The sequence below is a fragment of the Prionailurus viverrinus genome, chromosome B1, assembly GCF_022837055.1.
Source record: "Prionailurus viverrinus isolate Anna chromosome B1, UM_Priviv_1.0, whole genome shotgun sequence".
NCBI classification, from domain to species: domain Eukaryota; kingdom Metazoa; phylum Chordata; class Mammalia; order Carnivora; family Felidae; genus Prionailurus; species Prionailurus viverrinus.
Genome location: NC_062564.1, coordinates 48,523,571 through 48,532,923, shown reverse-complemented (window position 1 = coordinate 48,532,923; position 9,353 = coordinate 48,523,571).

Here is a 9,353-nt window from a genome sequence, read left to right as displayed (position 1 = left end):
TCTACTCATTGGTGAACGACTGACACTTTGGACTGAGTAAGGGCTCACACCATTCATAAATGGGTGTTAGAGTCAAGAAAATAATTTCTGATGTGTGGGAACTTCTCAGAACCTGGGACAGCTTGGGTCATTTAACTGAGAGAGGTAAGATCCCTGAGAGGAAGGAAGAGGTTTGTGTTTTTAAATTAATGCTTTTTAAAATTTAAGTGTATTTATTTACTTTTGAGAGAGGGACAGAGAGAGAGCAAGCAGGGGAGGGGCAGAGAGAGGGAGGGATAGAATCCCAAGCAGGCTTTGCACGGTCAGCGCACAGCCCAATGTAGGGCTCGAACTCACAAACCGTGACATCTTGACCTGAGCAGAGATCAAGAGTCAGACACTTAACCCCTAAATTAATGCTTTCTTAAGTTGATAGGTGTGGTGTCATTAAAATATGTCCATTAACTGTTTTGGTATTTCTCCTTTTATTTGTTTTCTTAGAGATTTTTTTTAATTTTTAGGTAATCTTTACATCCAACTTGGGGCTTGAACTCACAACTCCGAGACTAAGAGTCGCCTGCTCCACTGACTGAGCCAGGCTGGCGCCCCAATATTTATCCTTTTAAAAAGTGGAGCCTAATTCTCCTCCCCTTGAACGTGGGTTGTATTTACTGATTTTTAATGAACTGAATGTGGTAGAAGTGAAGGCATGTGACTTCAGAGACGAGGTCATAGAAGGCGGTGCAGTTTCCTCCTTGAGCTCTCTCCATGGACAACTTGCTTTAGGGAAACCAGCTGCCATGTCATGAGTGTGATACTGTGATTTATAATAAGAAATGCATATTTGGTCTTTCTCTCTGTTCCTGGCACAGAATGCCTAAAACCTTTGTGATTTCCTCTGTGATGAGTGATAAAAGGTGTCTTGTTATGTTCAAGTGGTGACTTTTGGAAAGCCCTTAGGGGACTTAAGGATGGGGATTGGTCGGGGGGAATCCACCTGGAGGGTTAGAACTTTTAGTCCCATCCCTATGACCTTTGGGAAGGAAAGAGGGGCTGAAGAGGGGAGGATAGAGTTCAGTTGCCAATGGCCAGTGATCTAATCAATCGTGCCTATGGAATAAACTCTCCATAAAAATGTGTCCGTATGTAAGTACAGGGTTTGGAGAGCCTCCAGTTGTTGAACATATGGAGGTGTTCACACATCTCCCTGAGTGACACAGCGCATGGAGCTCTGCTCCCCTTCCCACATACCTTGTCCTGTGAATCTCTTCATCTGGCTGTTGATTTGCGTCCTTTAATATCCTTTGTGATAAACCGCTCATGTAGCGAGTGAACACTTTCCTGAGTTCTGTGAGCTGTTCTAGCGTATTAGCCGAACACAAGGAGGGAGTTCTGGGAACCTCTGATTCATAGCCGGTCAGTCAGAAGCACAGGTGACATCCTGGACTTCTGACCGGTGTCTGAAGTGGGGTGGTCTCGTGAGACTGAGCCTTCAACCTATGGGATCTGCACGTAGATAGTGTCAGACTTGAACCGAGTCGTGGGACACCCCGCTGGTGTTGGAGAGTTGCTGGCTTGCGTGGGGAAAGAACCCATGTGTCGGTAGCGACCCAGCGGAGATACCCAAGTGGCAAGCATCTGAAGCCTCCTGCCAAAAGCCAGCAAGGAGCTCAGGTGAGTGAGCCATCTGAGGAGTGGACCCTCTGGTGCCAGCCAACATCCTGACTGCGACCTCATAAGAGACCCTGTGCCGGAACCACCCGGCTAAGTCGCTTGAATGCCTGGACCACAGAGATAATAAAAGTTCGCTCTTCGAAGCTTTTAATTTTGGAGCACTTTGTTACACAGCAACAGATAGCACAGTGGGGCAGAGCACAAAGGAGCAGCAGATAACTCCTCGTGTCGAAGCCTGGCTGCTTTCTGGCAGGCACTACCCATCCCCTGCCCAGCCTGACAAGTCTTCCGGTTCTTATGAAAAGGCCCTTATCCTGAAATGGAAGGGTGGCTTCTACAGGGACCCCAAGGGCTCTAAAAAGCTCCGGGCGTAGAGTAATTAGGTGGGCAGCCCAACCAGTCCATTGTGTTGGCTGTTCTTCTGTATCAGCTGAAAGGGAAAGTTTTTGGCAAATTTCTCTGCTTTGTTATTTGACACCAGGGCCCGCAAAACATATTTAATCGAAAGAGGAAGAAAACTGTAGGAAAAGGAGATGCTGTTTATTTATTTTTTCAGCTTCCCTTGCCCCTCACCTCATCAACACAGCTCCTGCCTTTGATTTATGTTTGTAAATATGAGTTGTTAGAATTTTCACTGGGTAGAGAGGGGGAGTTCTGATGGACTATTATGGTAAAATAAGAAAGAACTGAGGACTCCAATGAAACATTTTGCATAGTCCTTGATTAATTTAAATTCTCACACACTTTGGTGGAGGGATTTGCTTTATCGTGTGGGCTACGGGAAGGACCAGGGCTCAAATCTGGGGGCTTTGCAGAACACCTGGGTGGCTCAGTCAGTTAGGCATCAGACTTTTGATCTGGGCTCAGATTGTGATCTCACGGTTTGTGAGTTCGAGCCCTGCTTCGGGCTCTGTGCTGACGGCACGGAGCTGCTTGGGATTCTTTCTCTCCCTCTCTCTCTGCTCCTCTTCTACTTGTGTGTGCGTGCTCTCTCAACATAAATAAACCTAAAAAATATTTTAAAAAATCTAGGACTTTGCTAAAAGCTCTGTGTCTCTGGACACATTTCTAAACCTCATTAGCTCCAGCTTCCTCTAAAATACAGGAAAATAATACCTGTCGTAGCCATTGAACAGATATTTGTTGAGTATCTGTCATATATGTTGACTATCATGTGCCAGATAACGAGTGTGGTCCCAAATATACAGGTAGTCCCTATTCTTAAAAAAAAATTTTTTTTTAATGCTTATTTTTGAGAGAGAGACAGAGACAGAGCACAAGTCGGGGAGGAGCAGAGAGAGAAAGGGAGACACAGAATCTGAAGCAGGCTCCAGGCTCCGAGCTGTCCTCACAGAGCCTGACACGGGGCTCGAACTCACGAACCGTGAGATTGTGACCTGAGCTGAAGTTCGACACTCAGTCGACTGAGCTACCCAGGCGCCCCTGGTCCCTATTCTTACTGACCTCTCAGCTCAGGGGAGGAAAAGGACAAGTCAACACGAACTTTGATTTTAAGAGTCTGATTAGTGCCACCTTAGAGATTATTAATGGGTCCTATGGTATCTTGAAGGATAGGTAGTAAACTCAGTCTTGGAGTGTGGAAGAGGTTTTCAGGAGGAAGAGACTTCTGAGATAAGACCTCAACGACTAGTAGACATTAGTCAGAAGAACATCAGGGTGGGTGGTAGTGACAAGGGCAGAGGGTCCAGGCAGAAAAAGCACCATTTATAGAGGACTGCAGAAGAGAGATAACTTGGAACTTCAGGAAACAGACAGAAGGTAGTTCTGTGTGGCTGAAGAATGGAGTTCTGGGTAGAGATTAGTGAGAGGAACCAGAGGCATAGCAGATGCCAGACTGGGAAGGACTTCACTAAGTTGGTGTAAAATTTAAGTGAGATAATGTGTGGAAAGTATATCAGTAGCATCTTGTTCCAGAGTTTATCTTGTGTGGTGAGGGGACGATATTCTGTAGTTTGGGGGCTCTGATTTTCAGTGAAGGATGCTTGTACGAAGACAGTTGCCAGCTCATTGAGGAATACGGACCAGGTGGTATTCATCTTTTTTATACGTCGAACTAAGTCTCGGGCTTTGTTGGATTGAAGCCTGAATCCAGGATGTTTTCAGAGTGCCTTCCTTTAGATAGTCTCTCTGCTGGTGCCATTTACTTCTTATCCTTCTTAGGATTTGTTAGTGTGTGGATGTCTTGGGGAGCTGATAACAGCTGAGGTTACAGTAAATGAAACAGATGAAAAGCAATTGTTCGTAGAGAAAAATACTTGGCAAACGCACTCTGCTGTCAGATTGGAGACAGCTGGGACAGTGGGCATGGCCAACATTCCCCACAACCATTGCAGATGGGTGGGAGAGCAGGGGGGTGACAGGAGGGAGAAGGCAGGGGTGAAGAAGGGCTCCTGCCTTTTAGGTCCTCGTGATATGCTAAAGGAGACGCGTGCAAATATAACCCTTACATTAGAGCAGATTGTGGAAATGTCTCAAAGAGGCCTGAAAATATCAGATGTAGAGAAATTACTTCCGACTGAGGGATCTGGGGAAATGCAGAGGTAGAATTTGGGCTGCAAGGAGGGATGTAACATGGCTTGGCACACAGAGCACTCATTCACTGGATGTTACACCTTTCGCTTTACTGTGTCTTCTGCTCTTATCCTCTCTGCTTAAGATCAAGCGATAGTCTATACCTAGAAGCGGCTCTGGAAGGATACTGTGTAGGGACAGCAGGTTTTTTGGCTGTGGTTCCCGGGTGCCTTGCAGGATTGCTGGGAGGATGAAGCGGGCCAGAAGAAACTCGACACACATGAGCTGAATACAAATGTGATTTGAATGAGTTACGTGCCAGGCTTTGGGATTTTTTTTTTTTAATGGAAAAGGGAATTTAATCACCAAATATAGTCACCAAGAAAAATGCCATCCCCAAAGCTGTTCTTGATTTTGAACGCTAAATTGGTCTCGATCCACCTATTACTATTTTGTATTTCCTTATTTTGGTAAAATATACATAGCATGAAATTTACCATTTTAACTATTTTTTTAAGTGTAAAATTCAGTGGCAATAATTGCATTCACTATGTTGTGCAACCATCACCAGTATCTATTTCCAAATCTCGTTTGTTACCCCAAACAGAAACTCTGTAACCATGAAAGGAAGCAATAACTTAAAAAAAATGTATTTAATGTTTATTTATTTCTGAGACAGAGACAGAGCATGAGCGGGGGAGGGGCAGAAAGAGAGGGGGACACAGAATCCCCAGCAGGCTCCAGGCTCTGAGCTGTCAGCACAGAGCCCCATGCGGGGCTCGGACTCACAGATCGCAAGATCATGACCTGAGCCAAAGTCAAAGGCTCGACCGATTGAGCCACCCAGGCATCCTAAGCCAGTCGTAACTTCTAACCTACTTTTTGTCTCTACGAATTTGCCTATTCTCTGTACCTCATGAAATGGAATAATACAGTATCTGTCCTTTTCGTGTTGGTTCATTTCATGTAGCATAATGTTTGCAAGGTTCATTTATGTTGTCATGTGTCAGTACTTCATATTTCTTTATGGCTGAATAAGAATTCATTGCATGGACATACCACATTTTGCTTACCCATTCATCTGTTGACAGACCCTAGGGCTGTATCCATCTTTTGGCTATCGTGAATAATGCCGCTGTGAACATTCGTGTACAAGTACCCGTTTGAATTCTTGCTTTCAATCCCTTTGAGTATATACCAAGGAGTGGAGTGCCGGCTCACCTGCAAATTCTATATTTAGCTTTTTGAGGAGCTGCCAAAGTGTTCTGCACCACAGCTGCAGGATTTTAGGTTTCCACAGGCAATGCATAAAGGTTCCGATGTCTCCATATCCTCACCGACATTTGTTATTTTTTTAATCAAAAAATTTTTAAAGCATTTGAGAGTGAGAGAAGGAGAGGGAGAGCATTTTAAGCAGGCTCCATGCTCCGTGCAGAGCCTGAGCCCATGACTCTGGGATCATGACCTGAGCCGTAATCAAGAGACGCTTGACCGACTTAGCCACCCAGGTGCCCCAACATTTGTTAGGTTTTTAAATTTTTTTTAAATTTAAATTAAAAAATTTTTTAAAATAATAGCTATCCTAATTGGTATCGAGTAATACCTTGTGATTTTGATTTGTATTTTCCTAACAGCTAGTGATGTTGGGCATTTCAGGCCTTAAGATTTCACGCACGTTTTATCTCTTGCTTTCCAAACCATTGCTACCATTCTGTGGATGTTGAAACCGAGGGCTCTTATGAATTGTGACTTGGCCAGTTGCACAGGTTTAAAAGGTGGAGGCAGAATGGAAATTCAGAACTTTTGACTTTGTCCCTTCTTATTTTGTAGATTGTTAAGCACCTTACAGCACAAGGTAATCTTTATGCTATTCTTACATGGCAAGGTGTAAGTCAGGGTTTTGGGCGAGCCTTTCTGGTTTTAAGCATGAATATTTGGGGCTCACTAAAAAGCAGTTAACCTTTTACCTGTTAAGAGTGGACAGTAGCTCCTTCCACCCACACTTAGGGCCTGAGGAACACAGGTGACTGATCACTGAAAAGCTGAACCATTTACTAATCAGGAAGGTTCAGGGAGAATCTCTGCCTTGCATTCGGTGGTGATAGTTCCAGAGAGAAAATAGAAGGCAGAAGTCTGGTGGGAAAAGCAACAACAACAAAAAACAACAACAAGAAAAACCAGACTCCCATAATATTAGACCTGAATTCAGTTTCCTTTTTTCTGGGCTTAGCCTCCCATTCCTAGAAAGCAAAATTCCTATTTGTACTCGGAAGGAAATAGGAGTCACGCAAAATGTTTGATTTTGATTCTGATTTTTGCAAAGGCTCAGTGCACACCACCTAGTGGAGAGAATCTGAAAGCACAAGGCTGCATGTTTCCTCCCTTTGCTGGAAGTCCTGTTGACTTCGGTCTTCCTGCAAATGGGTAATGCCAAGGTGGCAGGAGTCAGTGCTAGCTTTCTGGTGACTTTCACTTATTTCTTTTCTTCCAATTTTTGTGTTTATGCCATCGGTTTTGCAGAAAGGACGAAGTCTCGAGTATGTGGAACTGCGATGTCCATTTGTCTTTTCGATGGGATGGAAATCAAGGTTCCAATTGTTTCGTAGTCCTGGATCTGTCTGGCTCAGAGGCAGCAGAGTCCCATCACTCCTCTGCAGCGTGTGTGTGTGTGTGTGTATGTGTGTGTGTGCGTGCTGGGAGAAACCCAGAAAAAGGGCAGGGAGAGGACCATGCAGGGCTCAGGGTACAGAGCACCCAGGACAGATCCTGAGTCCTCACCGTAGATCACTTATAGGAGAGAGCAGAGCCTTTACATGGCTCGGCCATGATCAAAGTTCAAAGTCCAGGGAGGAGCAGGAGTCCGGCCACAGCATTGTTGGCAACAGTCCAGGCCCTGCAGCCACAGAACACACACCCCGTGATGCTGCCCGTCTCGTCCCAGCTTTGGGGAGCTCAGAACAATGCAGTTGCTTCTGATGTCTGCATCCCAGAATCCAGATACGCCACAGGCAACTTGTGTTCTTATGATCATGTGTTCTCCAGTTGGCAGTCAGGCTTGGGTCCACATTAGCCTACTTTCAGGCAGTATTCACACAGCTGTCTGCTGATGGCTCTGTGCTTTTGAAATAGGGTGTGGATATAGCAGCATTTCTGATGATGAAGTTGTCTGGAGAGATTCCGCTCGCCTATTTTCTTCACGAGGCTCTCTCTCAACTTCCTTCATTTTCTGATTCAGTTCGCCCAGTGTTGGCTTAATCAGCTCCCAGCTATCAGGGAAATATTCTGGATTCTTGACCTTTTTCACATGCAGGCTGCTTGCATTGAACAGAGTGTGGAAACTCCTGGTCTGAGTCCTTCTCCCTCGGCTGCCAGCAGCTTCTGACCCTGCGCCAGTGGCCGTGGGCTTTGTAAAGGGCTTCCATTTGATGGCGTCACACCCAACCAGCACCTTCTCTCTCTTGATTAACCCAAGGATTTGAAACTCAGTTGACATCAGCTGAACCCCTTCACAGCTGCATCTCAACTAGGGTTTGGTCGGATAACAGGGAGATGGTGTGCTAGGGACAAGAGTCACGACAAAGCCCAGATCATCACAAAGCTGTGACTGAAACAACTCACAGATCTAAAATCTAGATAACATGTTTATGGATTTAAATAAATAACTGACCATGTTTGCACACGTCTGGCTTTTGGTAGGTTAATCACCTCTTTAGATGGCAGGAATGATGCCGTATTTTCTGTAGTATGGATGGAAAATGAAGGTGGTCCTAGTGAGTTCTCCATGGCTGATTTTAAACCCCTCTTCATAATTGTATTCTGTGCAGACACAAATAAACACAAGTTTTGGATTTAAGGATTTCAGGTTTCCCCCCACATAAGAACACTCTCTATGTGGGCAATCTTGTTTTGCTTTCCACGGTTGATGGTTTAGAAAAGCTCTTTTGAGCTCTGAAGCCCCCACTGGCAGGGCCCCTTCTGGCCCAGCAAGTGCCATGTGCCCAGGGAGCCTCTGGCAACCCTCTCTCCCGGGTGTGAAGAAGAAGCTGTGTATTTGAGGGCCCTTGCGGTAGGGCTGAAAATGGTTCCCCCCAAAGATTTCATATCTAATCCCTGGAACCTGTGCATGTTACCTTATGTGGATAAAAGATCTTTGCAGATGTGGTTAAGGATCTCAAGATGGGGACATTAACCTGGATTGTCTGGATGGGCCCTAAATGCCATCACATGCCTCTTCATAAGAGGGAGGCAGAGAGACAGAAGATGCAGGCAGGAGCTAAGGTGATGGGATCATGGAGGCAGAGACCGGAGTGCTGGGCCCACAAGTCAAAAAATGCTGGGAGTCACCAGAACCCAGGAGGGACAAGGAATGCATGTCCCCTAGAGCTTCGAGGAGTGTGGCCCAGCTGACACTTTGACTTGGGCCTACTCATACTGATTTCAGACTGTAGCCTCTAGCGCAGTGAGAGAGTAAAAGTATCTAAGTGTTGTTTTAAGCTATCAAATTTGTGGTAGTTGGTTACAGCGGCTTAGGAAAATAGTACAACGCTGAAGCTTAGGTTTTATGAGCTTTGCACCCAACCTAACTGCTTTTATGTTTTAGTCTTTTGGGTTGGTGATAGGTGGAGTGAGATTGAAGAGGGTGGCAGGGTCCATATTCAGAAAGGTATTTGGTGCTTCCGCGTGTCTGCTGAGAAAGCAGTCAGGTTATGGGGCCTCTGGGGACACTGAACCCCATCGGTTTCCCACTGGTGGCCATTTTGTCACAGCTCCGTTTCCTTTCATGCTTAGCAGGGAGAGCAGAAAGGCTTTGTGTTGTTTTGGCACAAACTAACTGCAAAGAAGGATCTAGAAAGGAACAGTGAATTCTGCGCATTGGGTCTTGGGAGAAGTGGGGAATAGAATCCTACGAACTAAAACTGAACTGGCAGTTTTGAAAAGGAACTGGGAAAATCAGATCCTAAGTCCTTGGGGCCCAACATTAGAGAATGGGAAATCTAGAGCTACTGCTTACTCAGAGGTGGGGGCCGATGCCTCACCTGCATGGCACAACCATACACGGGTTTCATTTCTACAGATGAAGATGGAGGAGGAAAGCTATTAGCCAATAGCAGATTGCATTGTTGTTCTGGATTACTGTTTCTTGTCCTGTAAAAGAAGTACACATCTCT